Raw genomic sequence first — 18,537 nt, 5'->3', positions numbered from 1 at the left:
TTTGTTCATTATAGTTATAATTGATATTTAATCCTGGAAGCTGAGACAGACCTACAATATTTTCAAATGTTATTGAGGAAAGGAATTGTTTTACAGTTTTATAAGAGTTCTGTGAAGTAGCTGAGAAGTTGTGTTTTATTAGTCTAATGCCTACATCTATGCAGTGATTTTTTTCTCTTTGAGCAGTTCTGATACAATCTGGCTTTTAGGTGATAAAATCTTCACCTCTGATACAGTGTATATAAGATATATTTACTTTTTGTTAAAATTGAACACATGTAAGATTTTTGTATTACTATTCATAAGTGATATTGGTCTATAATTCTCTTTTTCTGCTTTATCCTTTCCTAGTTTAGGTGTTTTGCAAGATGCCATATAATGGTCAGGACTGACTCAAGCCTATCCCTAGTAGTTTAGTTTCAGTGTTAAAACAAAAAGAGATACTTGTATGTCATTCAGTCTTTCAATAGCACAGAAAGAATATTCAGCAAAGATACTGTATCACTTTTCTATTAAGAAAAAGTGTCTGGTTAGCAAGGAAGAGTTGCAATGCCTCCCATGGCCTTAGGACACCCACCAACTCTGAAGGGCTCTGACTACATGTGGATATCTTTAAGCACTTAGGTAACCAGGAAGTTGCATCAACGAAGGCAAGACTTGAGCTCTAGCCCCCTGGACCAAGCACATCCCAAGGACAGCATTGTTAACTTTCAAGAGGGAAAAACCAAACCAAACCAAATGAAAACTAAACTAATTTACTTGGTGGTGGGAAGCCTGGTGGATAGTAATCCTATCGCACATGGTGGGGACCCAGCTTCTGGAGGGGCTGCTAGCTCAGTTGTGGAGCACTTTTAATGATTATTCTGACCTCCTGAAGCTCACAAGGTTGTAATCTGATCTGTTGCATTTTTGCTACTCCACATTAGATGAGGAAAGAATAAACACACCAGAAACAAAAGAAACAGAGGCAATACCCTGTGTTTACTGCCACCTAACACCTGGATGGGAAGATAAGGCAGAAGCAACTAGAGGCTTACAATAGTTCTTACTTTCCTTGCCACCAGGGACCCAACACTGAAGGTGCCCTCCTCCCTTGCCTGATTTTCCTTTGTCCCCTCACCCAGCTGGGGCATCCAAAACCCATCTGGATTTTTCAACTGCACATTTGACTTGGGTAAGATGGAAGCCACCAACTCTATTCTTTCTGTTTAGATAGAGGAAACAAGCCTTACCACTTGCCAACTTCCATTGCCTTTTAAGACCTCTGGGCCTTTCCTGCAGACCCCAGGACTGTCATCTGTTCTATTGATGTAATCTAAAGGTACCAAGCCTTGCCACATCCTTTGCTTCTGAACCTTTTGGATGTCCAGATCATTTTATCAGTCCTGAAGCTTTGATGTGTTGTGTCTACCAGTTAGAATATGAATTTCTTAAGAACAGGGACTTCCTTACTTTTTCTATTTGTATCCCTAGTACTTGGTACCTATTAAGTGTTAATAAATGGTTTTTTTATTCATTCATTCACTTCATTTTTGAATGACATTTCTTTTTCTGATTCTTCTTTGGGAGTTTTGTTGACAACATACAGAAAAGTTAACAATATGTGTTTATTTTTACATCCTGTTACTCTACTAAAGTTATTAATTTTCAGCTGTCTCTAAGTTACTCTAAATAAACCATCAGGTTATCTGCAAAAGCAATAATTTTATTTCTACTTTGTCTATGCCAGAGGTTCCCAAAATTTCTCAGTCCATGGTACCCTTAATAATTTTTTCATGGTACCTCTAGGCCAAAAGAAATACCCAACAGTTCTGTTTATTAAGTAGTTATATCCAAACAACTTAATAGGTAGTTATGTTCTAACAACTTAGTAGCTGTTTAAAAACACACACACACACACACACATAAATTGAAAGAAAAAATAATATTTATTTTTAAATAAACACAATTATTTACTAATGAGCTGTATGTACCTCTTGGGTGCTGCATAATTTCTCAAACCTTGGAATCATATTGGAAACCACTATACTTATTTCCTGTTCCACATTGACTTTCTTTAATTGCTTGCTTTATATCATAGCAACTGCTGAAAATCTGGTCTCACAAAGACATGGTGCAGCAAATGGAATTACTATTACCTGAATTTTAGCACTTAGCACAGGGTATTCATCTGCTGAGGTGCAAACCATAGGCCTACGGGGATTTCATAAATTTCTTTACTAGTGGTGACAGTGAGCATTCTTGCTTTGCCTGTGATTTTATTAGTAAGGCTTCTAGCCTTGCCAATCACAGAAATGCTAGTTTCTGGCTTTAGATAGATATTCTTACCATATTATAGAAAGGTCCATTTATTTCTATGTTTTTTAACGTTTGTAACATAAATGAATATTCTATTTTGTCAAAAGAGTTTTTCTGCATTTATTTATATAATTATGTAATTTTTAGTCATGAATATGTTCTTATGTTCATAATTTTCCTAATATGGAACCAGCACTTCATTTCTGGTATAAATACAACCTGATCATAGTATATAATATTTTAAATATTATTGTAGTCTTTTTGCTAAAAATTTTATTCAATGAACAAAACTACCACCCCAGCCCCATTCATGCCCTTGTATAGTTAAGATCATGAAAACAAGTATTTTATTTCTAAGTCTTTTATGCTAACTGAAAGTATTTAATTTCCTATTGTTCTACTCATTTGTATGTAGGCTCTCCTCCTTACCCTGGGTCCTTTCGAAGGAATGATTACAATTCTTATACTAAATATCTATTTATTCTTTTATATTTTTAGTTTCTTTGGTTTCAAAGTACTCAGTCATTTAGGCAACCCATTCTTTTCTCCTACCAAATGAGCTTTCATCTGGCTTTATCAATCACTGAACTAATTTTTGTATGGTATCCTTGCTGAAAATAAGCTTACAGTCAATCTTTTTTTCCTTTAGAAGACCCAATACTATTATATCTTTTCCCTCAAACTTGTGCCTGTTTTCCGTTATCTATGACCTCCAGTCGCAAAGGCTGGACAAGGTCTGTTTATGGAAGATGGTGAGAGTGAGCATTGGAGACAATGTTCCAGGCAGATTCTGAATGGCTGTTACACAAATGATTGTCTTCATTCCTTAGATTAACCCCTGGAGACCTGGCCATGAATGAGTCTAGAGTATATCCTTTGAGAGTGGGTCCATTGCTGAGAAGGATGCTCTGGGAAGTATTTGCTTTCAGGTTTCTCCCTTCCCTTTCTTTCACTCCTGCTTCTTCCTTGTTTCCTCCTGAGCTGTATTAAGTCATTGTAAGCAACACTTCATTTTTAGACTCTTTTCTTCTGCCTTCTTGTCACCAGGCTCTACACTTCTCCATTGCACCTGCATTCCTTTTCAGGCTCAGGCTTGGTCTGGATCATAGGTCGCAACTCAGCCTTGTAGTGAAGTTCCCCCTGGGATACTGCCAGGACACGGCCAGAGAGAGGGCACCAAAAGCGGAATGTCTGAAATTGCCCTGTGCAGTGGGGTTATGGGTCTTCTTAGGTCAGTGCCAATTCTTTGGGAGAATGAAGTTGTTTGGTGTTGCAATAGATAGAGCACTTGGCCTTGAGTCAGGTAGACATGGGTTCAAATCTAGCCTCAGAGTAGACTCAGTAGCTGAAATATAATAGATGCCTCTTTCCCTCCCTCCAATTTGAAACCCTTCAAAATCTATATCCAGTTTACCTGTCCAGATGTATTACACATTCCTCTCCCTCACACACTCCACACTCCAGTGAAACTAGAATACTAATTGTGTTGTCCCACAGATGAAATTCCATTTTCTGCATTTCTAGAATCAGTTTCCTGTGCCTTCTGTACTCATGTTCCTAGCTCCTTTTGCAGTTTCAAGGGGTTCCTCTTTCAAGAGGCCTTTCCTGATCCCACCCCTTGTCAGGGCTCACTCCCAACCTCCAGAAATCGTTTTGCATTTCCTCCTAAATATCTTGCATTTACTTCTCTTTGGATCTGTGGTGCACCCCCCAGTGGTGTGTAAACTTAAGGAAACTTGTTTCTTTGAATCCACAGAGTATAGCATAGTGCCTGGGACATAGTAGGTGCTTAATAAATGCTCATTGATCAATGAAATTCTAGCATGCCTTCAGTTTTTTCCCTCTGGTACTCATGTATTAAATATATTTGACAGTTCAACAAATGAAAGTATACTAATTTTGTCTAGGTTTTTTTGGGGGGGGGTTGTTTTTAGAAATCAGATTCTTGGAAAGAATTGGAGTTATCCTAGGAACTACTCTCCCCCGACCATATCAAGTAATAAGTTACATTACCCTATATGGAAAACTCAGCAACAAGAAGAGGAAAACTAAAAGAACCTGTCATAAGACCATTCTTGCAGAAGAAATAAGTGAAGACCACCTCATCAAGTTGTCCCTCCTAGAACACTGACAGTGTTTTTGCTCCATTCCCCAACCTCACTCTTCTGTACCCATAGCTTGCACACTAGGGATTGGGATGGGGGGGGAGAATAAAGATCCCATGGCAGCAGACATCTTAAGCAATATCTTTCACAGTTAATCCCTTGACAGTCTTCCCGGGGCTCCTGCTTCCAAACTGGGTAGTGTTCCCTTCACTGTGGGCCCTCTCATTACTGGCTTCTCACCTTTATGATTATAATAAGAAGTAACATTAACAACAACAACTATAACTAGCATTTGTACAGCACTTTAAGGTTTGCAAAGCATTATACAAATGTTATCTCACTTGATCTTCATAACAACCCTGGGAGGCGGGTGTTATTATCCCCAGAAGACAGTTGTGGAAACTGAGACAAACAGAGGTTAAGTGACTTGCCCAAGGGCATGCAAGTAGCAGTAAGTGTCTAAGGATGGATTTGAAATCAGATCTTTTTAAAAATAATATTTTGTTTTTCATGATTACATGTAAATATAATTTTTAACTTTTTTTAAAAAAAATTGCGTTCCAGGTTCTCCCATCCCTGCTCCTTAAAAAGGCAAGAATTTTAAATGGGTTATATATGTGCAATCATGTAAAATATATTTCCATATTAGTCATGTTGAGAAAGAAGAAAAAGACTAAAAGAAAAAAAACACAAAAAAGAATAAAGTTAAAATAGTATGTTTTCTGCATTCAGACTCATCAGTTCTTTCTCTGGCTATGGATAGTATTTTCCATCATAAATGCTTTGGAATTGTCTTGGATCTTTGTATTGCTGAGAAGAGTTAAATAATTCTTAGTTTATCATCATACAACATTGCTCTTGGTGTTTTTTTTTTAAGGCAATTGGGGTTAAGTTTCTTGCCCAGGGTCACACAGCTAGTAAGTGTCTGAGGTCAGATTTGAACTCAGGTCCTCCTGAGTCCAGAGCTGGTGCTCTATCCACTGCGCCACCTAGCAGCCCCATAACATTGCTCTTATTGTGTATGAGGATCTCCTGGTCCTGTTCACTTCACTGAGCATCTATTCATATAAGTCTTTCCGGGTTTTTTCTGAAATCAGCCTGCTTATCATTTCTTATAGCACAATAGTATTCCATTACATTCATATGCCACAGCTTGTTCAGCCATCCCTCAATTGATGGATGTCCCCTCAATTTCCAATTCTTTGCCACCAGAAAAGAGCTGCTATAAATATTTTTGCACATGTAGGAAATCAGATCTTCTTGACTTCAGACCTAGCATATTATTCACTGTGCCACTAACAACTTCAGTAAAATGTGATTGCTAAAGACATCAAGGAAGAGTAGAAGGATTGGCATGAAACTTGTAAGATTGCAGCTGAGATTTGATCCCATACATTTATAGTGGAACCAGTCAGTACAATTATGTGACCTCCTCTGGGGTCATTTAGCAGCTCTGAACAGGAGCAGAGAGAAGGAATCATCTGGGGTTAGGTCTGGAAAGTGTGAAGTAAGGGATTTGATGGGATCACTAACTGTTGAGTTAAGACCTTGAAGGAAAGAAGAGTGAGCCTAGAGTGATGTGTAAATGAAATCCCCAAGTATAAAAGCAGAGGTTGGGGTAGAGAAGAAGACAGAGAGCTAAATATAATGAATTCCTTGAAAAACAGAGAGTGACTTGAGGACTGAGAGATAAGTCACCAGGATCTGGATTGGGTGATATATCTAGGTAAAGTGAAGGCAGACTAGGTTCGTGATTGTATTAGGCTAGCCCTGACTTAGGCCAGTCACCTGGTAGTCATGGTCTCAAATTGACATGAAATTATACTTGTAATTCATCCAAGAGTTAACAAGAGAAGGGTTTACTTAGCCTCAGCAGAGGAAGGATGCTTAAGAGCAGTGAAAGCGTGTTCGTCCAGTTGGGGCTGTGGTTCCCTGTGTCCCAGATGTTTATTGTAATGACCTGAGGCTTAGTTCCTTGAATTTTAGTATCTTATAAGGAAAAGCTAGCCTCACTTATATCCTCCTTGTTCCTATCAGGAAGAGTGACAGTGGTAGGGGGGAAGGTGTGGAAGTGGCTGTGGGGAGTAAGGAACATGCCTATTTCCTTCCCGGTCCAGTGTGTCAGGAAGTATAAGAGCTAGTACTAGATAGTAATATCCAGCTAGTATTCCAGTAGAGGAGACAAGATGCCTTCTAGAAGGAGGCGGGTTTCCATGGTTGAAAGGTAAAAGAAATGTGAGAAAAAGAAGAACAAAATGAATCACAGTTTGTTAAAAAATAGAACAGGGTAGAAAATGAACATGACCACTCTACGTGACAACAGGAAGAGGAACGTAGTATGGTATAGGGACACAGGAGGACTGGAGCTTAATGGATGAGGATGAGGGAGCAAGGAGTGGTACCCAGGAAAGGGCACATCTGCCCAGGCAGCCTATGACCCTGAACAAGATGGGTTCTGAGTGGAACCATGAGATTATAGATTGTTAAATCCATTACAGTGGCAGTGGTGATGGTCATTTGATTACCTTTCCCTGAGAAAGATATGGAAAGGACAGGAGGAGCATTTGGGGAGTTGGAAAGCAAATGGAAAGAATGAAGTTTATTCAGCTTCAAAAAGACTGTGGGAGATCTAACTGTGTGGGAGTAATTTACTGTCCTTGTCACGTACCTTCTGGTTATTTATTTAGAAGGACTGATAGCTGTTGCTGTTGTTGTGGGGGGTTGGGCAGGATACCTGCACTGTATACATCATCAGTGTTCTCTGAGGCTGCCAGCACCAACATCAGCACTTTACTAAGTGCTCCAATAGCATCATGGTTGATGTGATTCCAGACAACATCATATCACTGTATGTCATTGTGGGCGTGAATGACCACCGTAGCTGCGTTATTGTGGGGGGGTTGGATCCTCGGGATTGGCCTTCAGGTAGCTTATTGTCTTCCTTACCATTTAGTAGTGAACGCTTTCTAAATGAGCATCCCCACCACTTAGAGGTGGATGCTTTCTAAATGAGCAGCCTGACTAGAAAATGAAAGAACCCATCCATGAAACTGACATAGCTAAAGCAAAATATATTGGGATAAAATTTGAGGGTGCAGCCAGCTAGCCCTAGGTCTTTAATAGGCAACAACACAGTTGAAAAATGGATTCTGGGTAGCTTGTAGTTTGAGGCACATTCCTCCTGTAGTTTTGAGTTAGTGTGATTAGAGAGGTCTTTTCAATGTCAGGATAGCTGATTTTACCTCCTGGTGACAGCATTCAGAGTTGAGACTCTGGTCCTTAAAGTTCGTAGCTTTCCAAATATAAGACTTTGCTCTTCCTGTTTACAGGAAGAAACCATTTTGCCTCATGCAGGATATATGTTTCCTATCAGTTTTTTCTCATTTTCAAGATCTTTATCATGTGGGAATTAAGTGTTCTGTTCAGAGGTGAAACTTGGCAGTTTCAGAGACTTTGTCTGTGAAAAGACATTCTTATCTGTCTGTAGGGCTAGGCTTAGGGTGAAAGGGGAAACTTTTTGGATAGACATCTTATCTTTAAGCTCATGGCAGACAGTGGGGGCAGGTAGAAACCTAGTCAGGCTTAGTTCAGTCAGGGATGAATAAGAAACCACTGGAGCTTTGGAAAAAATAGACCACAAAGAAACGCTAACATATAACCTTATTTTTCTAACAAAAACTAAAAAATGTATAACAAGCACAAATGTGCACATAGACTATACAAGAAATTTATCAGTAATCACTAAGGCTTTTATATACTTTCAGAAACTCCAATTTAACCATGTCTCTAAGCCAAAGAACCATCAGTTTGTTTCCCTAAGGCTTTGGGCTTGGACTAATTTAACAGAAAGCAGAGAAAGATCTCTTTACCAAAACAAACAAGCACAGAGATTGATTTTCTTGCTAAAGGTAACAATTGGGAAGGACGTGATTCGCCATTACTAAGCAAATATGAAGAAAAGAAAAAAAGTATTTTTAAGCAAAATAAAAATTTACGTACATATACACATATACATATGTGTATACTGTAAAAGTTTTTTTGGGAAACATACATATATGTCAGTGAAATATCTATCATATATTACGTACATACACACACACCTATATAAAAGCTAAATTACTCTGTACATTTCTTTGACTGTCTTGTACCCATTCAGTTTTTTAAACAAAAGTAGTTTTAGATTGTTTGAACATTTACTAAGATTATTAATAAATTTGAGTAATATGTGTCAACATTTAAGCCATACCTTTAAAGTGTGTGTTGAATTATATGATAGCCATTATATTTTAAAGCTACATTGAAATTTAACATTAATCATACAAAATATTACAGTGAGGTCTGGATTGGTGTGGATAATGTATCCTGCAAAGTGGTCCTGTTATTCGAATTTTACTGTGTATTTTCATTTCATTTCCAATGTTTTACATCAGAACCAAATCTGATGTTTTACATGATTATAATTTCAAATAGTGTGAATTCAAACATATGCTGTAATTGCAGCTGGGCCCCAATTAGTGTGAATGATGAATCCCCTGATGTGATAGCATTAATTTGAGTTTTCACTGTATATTTCCATTGGACTGGAACCAATGACCATATTTAGATACTTATAACTTAGAATAGTGCAAATTCAAATACATGCCACTACTTTAGGATAGTCTTTATCCATACTAATCTGGACTTAGCTGTAATAGAAAAGGTTATTTTTTTTAACTTAGAAATTGACCCCCCCCATGCTTTAATTTGTCCTTTTGACCAGGTAAAAGGTAGCCTTTAATTTTATGGTTTAAAGAAAAGATGGTCACTCAAAATCATTTTGAGATCTTAAGGGAAAGCCTCATAGAATGTTGTAACAAAGGAAGTGGTAACATTCAGTTATAAAGTAACCAAATTCCCTACAAGAGGTATAATTAGAAAACAATTTGAAATGTTTCTCATAATTTACACTCGTTTAGTCAGTCACTAAACTCAAAGTCAACCATAAAGCAATTTTATGGAAATAGAGTTGCTCAGTTGAAGATGGGTTTATTTTTAAGTTCTTGTTTACTTTATTTCCTATCTGGCATCTTAATTATTGTCAAATGACTGGAAACCTGAATGGACTCCATTTTTGGCACATGGAAAAATCAATTAACTTATGATACTGCTTATCCACTTTGGTGTGTATTTTGTGAGCAGGGCTAGATGTAGACTAAATTGTGAGATGAATAAGTTTGCTTTCAGGGTGTTTGCATACCTCCCTTCACCCTTTTTGTCAATTTTACCCTTATTGTTGTCCTATAAGCTATTAGGGGACCCGGTATTTTTATATTTATTGCATAAATGAATATACAAAAATATAAAATGTAAAAAATACAAATATATCCATGATCTCATTGATTTAGGAGTTCTGAACAGTGGTTCAGATCTGAGCCCATCTTATAGATTTTATGCTAATCCTGAGCATACCCTCCCCAAAGTTCATCACAGAAGGTCTACCTATAGTTCTGAAGGATTTCCTCACTTCTTCTCATTTTTGTAAGGGTATCATTGGAACAGTCTAGGTGTCTGCCTGCCATTCCTACCTCCTTCACATGGCCAGCTCATTTACTCTTCCTGTCACTAAATTCCTTGACAACATCCTTTATTTCTGTCCTTCAGAGTTCCTTGTTAGTTACATATTATAGCTTTAATTCAGATTAAAAAAATTAAATACTTTCTGTGTGCCATTATGCACTGAGAAACAGTCTCTGCTCTCAAGATCACACTTAAAATTTTATTTTTTTATTCTGAATTTAATGAACATCAAGAAAAAAAGAACATTTGCATGTTGAAAGTAGAATAGAAAAAGAGAATTCCTATTATGTGTAGCTTTGCTTGGATGAGTTTGCGTTCTAATTGGGGGAGACGTTACATGTAGGAAGGTTCTGTGTTGGGCCAGATGGAAAGACCCAGGGGTCTTCAGGGTACGGTATCAGGGCAGATGAAAATGTCCAGGGTTCTGCATGGCTCAGTGGAAAGGGGAGATGATAAGTCCTAATGGGGCCTCCATCTTCATGGAGAGATTTTAGTTGGTAATTCACTCTTTAGCAAAGGGGTGTGAGTCCATCCAACAGCCAAAATCCTGGAGTGGTGTTAGGGCTAAGCCTGACTCAAGCCAGTGCCATGGTGGTGTAGGTTTGGTGTTGGAATGAAATAAGAAGATCGTTCCATAGTTAATAAAATGAGGTTTATTTAGCCATGATGTAGAAAGGACATTCAATAAAAATCCTTGTTCACTTAGCTTGGTTAGATGAGTCCCACTTTGGCAATGCATGTGGTCAGCAGAACAATGTTTGGTGACTTGCATGGGCATCTACGAGTCAGGAAGGCTATGACTACACATCGGTGGAGACAGAATTTGTAAAACTGGCACTTAGTTGACAGACCAGCTCTAGGACAAGGGCCTTTAACTGCTTCCCTCTTTTTTTGTCATGGACCCTATCGGCAATTTGGTGAAATTAATGGACATCTCAGAAAAATGGTTAGTTGCTTACATTCATAATTAATGAGATGTTAAATTTTAGTTAGAGGTCAGTGAAAATAAAGGTGTGATTTTTTACATTTATCAATAGATTTGAGGTTAAGAACCCTTGGGTAATGGTTCTCAAACTTTTGGCACTCAGGATCCTTTTATACTCTTAAAAGTTATTGAGGATCCCCCAAAGAGCTTTTGCTTAAATGGTTTATTTGGTTTATTCTGGTATTCACCATACCAGAAATTAAAATATCTTAGTATTATTATGAAAAGTTTGGACCAGACTTTGGGAATAACCTCTTGAGGAGACCCTACTCTTTCACATATCACATATCTGATTCATGCATACTCGTTCCCTTGCTGCACTTTTGTATCAATAGATGCTTCTATTATTCTAACACTAGTGAATGATCGAGGAAAAATTTGTCGGGGGCCACTTCTGAGGTAGGTTGAGGCCAGTGCTCTCTTGATGTTCACGGTTTCATGACTCGCCACTATTGCCATATATACGTGTTTCTACATAGGTTGCATGGATAATCAAAGTATGCAGATACCAGGTCCCAGCTTGTGGTCTTCAGTATCCTGTTGTTATTTTGAATAGACTGGAATCGGTTTCAATAAGTTCTCTGTTTCTCATACAAAAGCCATGGTGTCCACCTTCTTGTTGATACCCAGTGATTCTTTAGGAATCTTATCTTTGTCTGATGGAGCTCAGGCATGGGTGAGTCCATCAAGGCACAGTGCTTTCATAGATAAACTGTCATAAAGATACTTTCCTCAAGTTGTCTCCAAAAGAATGACTGGCTTGTGATGCTAACTTGAGTTCCCCTGTCCAGTACAGCAGTGCATCTGACATGCTCAGTCTTCACCATCAACTTTGTTGCAGGGTCACTGAATCACAGAATTTCAGAATTGGAAGGGATCTCAGCAGAATCTAGTCTAAGTCAAACACAAATATCCCTACCGTGATATTGCTGATAATTTCCTCTGAGCCCAGATGGAATGAACTCATAAGGCCTCGATGATGAGGTTGCACTTAACCTTTTTCAGGATTTGAAGTGACCTTCTTTTCTGTCCCTTTCTCCATTTCCCAGTGAAGTTTCAGCAGCTTTCAGCTTCAACAGGATCAAGTCTGCCTTCTTTTGGCAAGTGAATCTAACATTTATATGACTATATAATCCAAAATTTTACCAAAAGGTGGTTGTCCATCTATGGTTGGGCTTTGTTGATGCTACTCATATCCAACCTCCAGTCCCTTGGCCCTCACATCCTTCTTGTGGGCTTCTGCTTTTGAACTTATGTCTTCAGCAATGCAGACTTGTTTGGCTTTTGTAGTTTGTATATGAAGGGCAGTTTCCAAAATGGTTGAGGTTGGAGCCCCTCAGTGAGAAATCTTGGCAATTGTATTCTACATATTATATTCGTCAATGAAGTAATATGTGATAAAATCAATTGTGACTGGAGAGCAGTAAATGTTGCTTACATCTCCGGGATGTACCTCATGCTTCTGTTCATTTACTGCAGTTTGACCATATTCATATCCTCAGTTGTTACATCTCTTCTGTGAATCAGTCTCTTTAACCTGACAGCTACCTGAGTCACAAACTCATTTGTCTTTTTTCCTTTATACTGAACATTTAAGTAAATAACTATATCAAATATTTGTCATGGACTGTCACTATTTCTAAATTGACTCTTTAAACATAATTGCAGTAAGATATCGGACATTATGGCTTTTAGGCTTAGCACAAATCTCAAACCTACTCACTGAAAACTTTCTACCAACATATTTCACTTTCCTCAGCAAACTAATCTAGTATTTCTTACACATGAGTGATCCAAGTTTCCCATAATTGTTCTCCAGGACAACTTGCTTCCTTTCATGAGAAGATTCCTAATTTGGTCCTATACTGAACTTCTCTTAGAATATCCATAATCTTGGACTTACCCCTGGTGATATTTCTCTGTCTGATCTGAAAGCTGGCCTTCACTTCATCCAAGGGTGTGGCTTCAATTACTGACATAAGGAATATGGTCTCTCCCTTAGCCATAAATAAGATGTCTATTTCTGACATAGAAAAACTGGCCTCAGTCTCATCCATCTAGAGGTTTCTATTTCTGACTATAGTTTGCACCATGATTTCTTTGCTGAAGTTCTTTCTTTGTTTATTAAGTCTGCAGATTTCCTTAAGAACTCTTCTTCATCCTCAGATGGGGGAAGTGTGTAGGGGGGACTGAAACTTGTTAATTTAGGTTCAGAAGGGAATAGTCATAAGTAAAACAAACTTCAATTTTGGAGGTGAATCACATAGGGCAGGTTAAGAGCAAAGAAAGGAAGGGTAAGGACAAGAAAGTAGGGTTTATCTGAGGGGAAACAAAGATGGGCGACTGAGTGGAAGCAGGTTGCTTCAGTTATGGAATTGAATGTGGCCACTAGTGATGGCCATACTCCATTTTCATTCCTTTTGCTATGAGAGGAAAAAAGAGAAAGAGGATATAATGGAGGGAAATACATAATTAAGGTTCATAATTGTGAATATGACGTTTTTAAAAAAATCACCCATGAAATGGAAGGAATGTAGACTGTACTAGAAAAAAAAGAATCTGATGATTGCTTACTGGAAGCCCACTTGAAACACACTCAGAGTTAAAATAAGAGCCTGGAGCAGCACAAAGAGGGTAGTAATCATGCTCTCAGACTGAGCTCTAAATCACCAATAATAAGAGAAATGCAAATTAAAATAACTCTAAGGTCCTACTTATCTTATTGGCTTGCCCAAACGAAAATGACAGTGGTGGAGGGACTGTGGAAGAAGAGGCACATTTCACTCTTGGTGGAGCTATAAACTGGTTCAGCCATTCTGGAAAGCCATTTTAAACTATACCCCAAAAGTTACTTAATTGTGATTTTGACCCAGAGACAATGCTTTTAGGCTCATATCAAAAACAGGTAAAAGAGAAAGAGAGCAAAGACCCATCTGTACAGAAATAGCATTTTTATAGAATGGAGTGAGGAAATCCTGAAAAATAATTTATTACTAAAAGATACAATACAGAAAAACAACTATGAAAGACTCAAGAACTCAGATCAACCATGACTTCAGATGATTAATGATGAAGCAAGAAACTCTTGATGGAAATATGATGGACTAAAGATATCAAGTGGGACACATTTTCTGACTAGACCGATGTGTGGATTTACCTTATCTTATGTTATCATTCTGAAATCAAAAATTGCATGAGTAAGCAGTCTTAGGGATAATCATGCCCCTCCCTGCAAAATAAAAAAAAGATAGAAAAGCGGTTCATTAAAGTATTTTTTTTTATTCACAAAAGAGAGCAGAAGGAAGTTCAAAGGGATATACAGATAAGCAAGACAACTTTGAAATTGTGTTGAATTTATTATATGCTTACAAAAAAAACACCCAAGCTATTATAATAGATTTGTGGCTTCATATAAAGTTCTCCTTTTTGGTTCTTTAAATGTGAAAGTGTTTATATTTTCAAATGTTTATCAAATTAAAATAAATAAAAAATAAAAATATTAAATACAAATACTTAGTGCTTAACCAAAGAAAATAGTATGTAATTAATAGCAACTCAAGACCACATGTATTTACCAACAATTGGTATATAACTACTTAAAAAATCAATTCAATATGAGTGACATATACATATGCTCCCAATTAGACTTACTATATTGTTGATACTAGTGGACTTTTGTATTTATATTTGTCATATGAACACAACAGATTGATTACGATAGTGGGAAATGTTCATGAGGATGAAAACAAACACAAAATGAAAAATAATCTAAATAGGATTTTTAAAGATATCAGATGGTGAAACTTCAGTGAACCAGACACAAGAAAGTATTTCCATAAATATGTATGAAAATTATAAAATTAAAAGGAAAATGAAATTTAAGAAAAAAGTAGAAAATACAAACTGAATTTTGCTTGAATTTTAAAATCATCAGAGGGAAATAAAAATGTTTTCCCCCAGTAAGTATTACTGAAAGAACCCCGGGAAAAACAAAAGAACAAGTCTTTTAAAAAAAGGAAAAAAAGACAGATATTTTCACAAGAAGCCCCCATTTATAACCACTAGGTGGCACTGGTCAGCAAGGCAAACTGTCAATCAAACTATAGCTTGAGGGGCCTGTCTGTTGTGGGGTGAGGGAGGGCTAGGGAAGGACTCATTCCTTCTCTTTACTTCTCAGAAGCATGGCTTTTTATCTCAGTAACTTACTCCCTATTTCTTCTGGTGGGTTTGGCTTCCTTTTCAAGTCTAGTATGCTGCTGTCTTCCAGAGAAAAAATGGAAATGGATGCCTTCTTCCATTCACTAATTTACTACCCTGGTTTTACTAGCTCGTGTTTATTAGGGGAATCTGGACCTAAAGATCATTCTTTCTTTTTCCACATCTCTGCCTCTCTTTCCTGGTAGAGAAAGAGAAGAGAAGAGGGTCAAGGACCCTTTGGGACACTCACAGTTAGCAGGTGTGACCTAGATGAACATCCATCAGAAGAGACTGAGATGGAGTGGTGAAATAGGTAGGGGGAGAAGGAAGGTGGAATAATGTCACTGAAACCTAGAGAGAAGAGAATATCACAAAGAAGATGGTGATCGACAGTGTCAAAGGCTACAGAGAAATCAAAAAGGATGAGGGCTGAGAAAAGGCTGAAAGGTGAGCAACCAAGAGATCAGAAAATTGCCTGGGGAAGCAGTCTTAGGGATAATCATGCCTTTCCCCCAAAAACAAAAACAAGACAGAAAGGGGTTCATTAAAGTATTTTTTTTATTCACAAAAGAGAGCAGGAGGAAATTCAAAGGGATATACAGATAAGCAAGACAGCTTTGAAACTGTGTTGAATTTATTGTATGCTTACAAACAATAAGCTATACATAATAGATTTGTGGCTTCATATACAGTTCTCCTTTTTGGTTTTTTGAATGTGAAAATGTTTATATTTTTTAATGTTTGTCAAATTCAAATGAATAAAATAATTGGAAAAATTGGTAACTTGGAAAAGATTAGCTTTGGTTGAATGATGAGACCAGAATCCAGACTGTAAAGAGTTAAGAAGAGAGTGAGAGAAAAGGAAGTAATGGTCTTCTCAAGGAGCGTAGCTATAGAAGAGAGGAGAGAAGTAGGACAATAAGTGGTAGAGATGGATGGAATAAGTGAGGGTTTTTTGAATTTTAGGGGGACATGGACATGTTTGTGGGGTAGTAGGGAAGTAGCCAGCAGATAGGGAGAGACTGAAGATTCAGTGAGAGAATAGGGATGGCAAAGGGCCATGGAACAGGGTCACTTGTGCATATTGTCCTTGGCAAAGAGAAGGGCCACCTCATTCTATGAGAGAGGAGTGAAGTTGGGGATAGTAGCAGAAGGCATCTGAGTAATTAAGAAGAGGAGGGAGAAAGATGGAGCCAATGACAAAGGACCACAATTAATTCAGTAAAATATAAGGCAAGGTTCTCAGCTGAGAGGTGGGGGAAGAGGCAGCTATGGGAAGTTTGAGAAGGGATGAGAAGGTGTGGAAGAGCCACTGGAGTGAATAGGATGGTGAGTCAATTAGGAACTTGTAGAAGGATCAGCTAGAATCAATTAGGGCCCACTTAAAATTCTGTAACATAAATCTGTAACGTATTCATTCAGCATGGTTCCATGACTTTTTCAAGCTTTGTCCAGCAGCACACATAGAGGAGTGAAGGCAACAGATGAGAATTATCCATAGCTGAAGCTTAGCAGGGCTACATCAACAACAGGATAAGTAGGCAAGGAATTCCAGAGAAGAGGACAGTAGGGAACTGATCTGGTTCACCAAGGGGCCAAGACGGAGAAGGGAGAAGAGGTAGCCAGTGATGGTCTGGGAAGGAACTGCCAAACTGAGGGATTGGAGGTCACAGTGAGGATGAAGGACATGCTTGGGGCTGTTTGGCAGAGGAAGAAGCGGAATGACAATGGATTGTAATCAGATAAGAGAATTTCAGAGTTCATGGACATGGAAGGAGTGTATTTGTGGGTGATGGCAAGATCAGGGTTGTGACCAGGTGTAGCTGAGGTAGAGTGGAGGAACAGTTCATGGGAAATGAGTAAGTTGAGGAATTGGGAGATCAGTGTGTCTGAGGGAGTATCATTGTGCCTGTTGAAGTATCTAGCATGAGAGGAAGAGTTGAGGAAATGAAAAAGACTGTTAGGCATTAAACTTGTTGTGGAAAGAAAGGGAGAGTCCTAGAGGTCAGTATATAATAGCTACAAGAATTTTGATTTCTTGGTAGATACAGATTGAGGAAGTTTCAAAGGAAGAGAGGTTATTGAGTGATGCTTGTGGAGAGAGACCTGGAAGTTGTAATAGGAACAAGAAGAATTCCAATTTTTCCACTTCACTCCATGATTGTGTGGATCTTGTGGGAGGGAGAGAGGCAGGATGAATGAAAATACAACCAGTACTTGAAAGTGTCCAGGGAAGCTATATTATAGGGAGGGAGACAGGTCTCAGTGACAACCAGAAGAAGGAAGGAGTGAGAAAAGAAGAAAGACTTAAGATGAAAGTAAGTTTGTTACTTATGGAGTAGGAGTCCCAGAAAGCACAATGGAAGTGGTGGATAGATTTAAAGCAAGACACTGGAAGGAGTTGGCTTGAGGAGGATTGGAATGAGAAACCAAACAGTTTGGAGATAAAGAATGGAGTCTGATTAGTGATAGCCAAGTGTTCAAAATCACTTGGATGGGGTGTATGTGACCAATGGGAGTTTGTTAAATTTTGAGGAATGGGTTCAGTAAGTTATCAGCATTTCCAGGCATTTGTCCTTAGGGCAGAATTCTCTCAGGGCATTAGGTCATTGTGAGGACGAGATCAGTGAGAGAACCAATAGAATGGCTTTTCTCTCTTTCTTCCATAGGCAAGCTAGGCCAGGTGAAGAGACCAGGATGTGAATCATAGAAATTAGAAAGAATAGAAAAAGAAATGAATAGTGAACTGAGCGTACAGTTTAAAATTAGATAAGTAAGGTCAAAATAATGACAAAAGAAAAAAAATAGAAATAGATCATTGGAAATTCAAAAGGCCATAGTAGTAATAATAAATAAACCACTAAAAATTAATTCTTTGAAAAGACAAAAAAAATGGGGAAAAAAAGCTAACTTGATTAAAAGGAAGAGGAGAGGAAAATCAAATTCTAGGAAAAACAAGGGGAAATCACAGCTGAAGATAAATAAAAATAATTCTTAGAACATACTATGTGTGCTTGTGCCCCTCTCCCCAAGTCCTGAGAATTTAAGAGAAATGGAAGAATGCCAATAAAAATATAAAATTTCTAAATAAATAGGCCATGTAGTAGAATCCTTAACCCAATTTAGGAAAAAAGAATTCAAGTGAGCTACAAAGGAATTCCCAAATATCAAAACCCCTAATCCTGATGGATTTTCAGATAAATTGTACAAAACTTTAAAAAATAAATGATACCTACACTACACAAATGGTTCTCAAAATTTGAAAGGGAACACCCTTTGCCAAACTTTTTTTGAGGCAAATATAGTCCTAATAAGCAAGGAAAAACAGTGCAAAGAAAGAGAACTATAGAGCAATAATATTAATGAAAGTTGATTTAAAATTATAAAAAAATATAT

General features: G+C 37.8%; 1 protein-coding gene across 1 annotated transcript in view; it reads left to right on the top strand.

The window, feature by feature from the left end:
- The window catches only part of ADAMTS3 (ADAM metallopeptidase with thrombospondin type 1 motif 3), a 298,704-nt gene that overhangs the window by 108,727 nt on the left and 171,440 nt on the right, over positions 1-18,537 (top strand). The window lies entirely within an intron of this gene.

The sequence above is a fragment of the Phascolarctos cinereus genome, unplaced genomic scaffold (assembly GCF_003287225.1).
Source record: "Phascolarctos cinereus isolate Bilbo 61053 unplaced genomic scaffold, phaCin_HiC Scaffold_9;HRSCAF=440, whole genome shotgun sequence".
NCBI classification, from domain to species: Eukaryota; Metazoa; Chordata; class Mammalia; order Diprotodontia; family Phascolarctidae; genus Phascolarctos; species Phascolarctos cinereus.
Note: the sequence above shows the minus strand (reverse complement) of the source record. Positions and strands in the feature narration are given on the sequence as shown.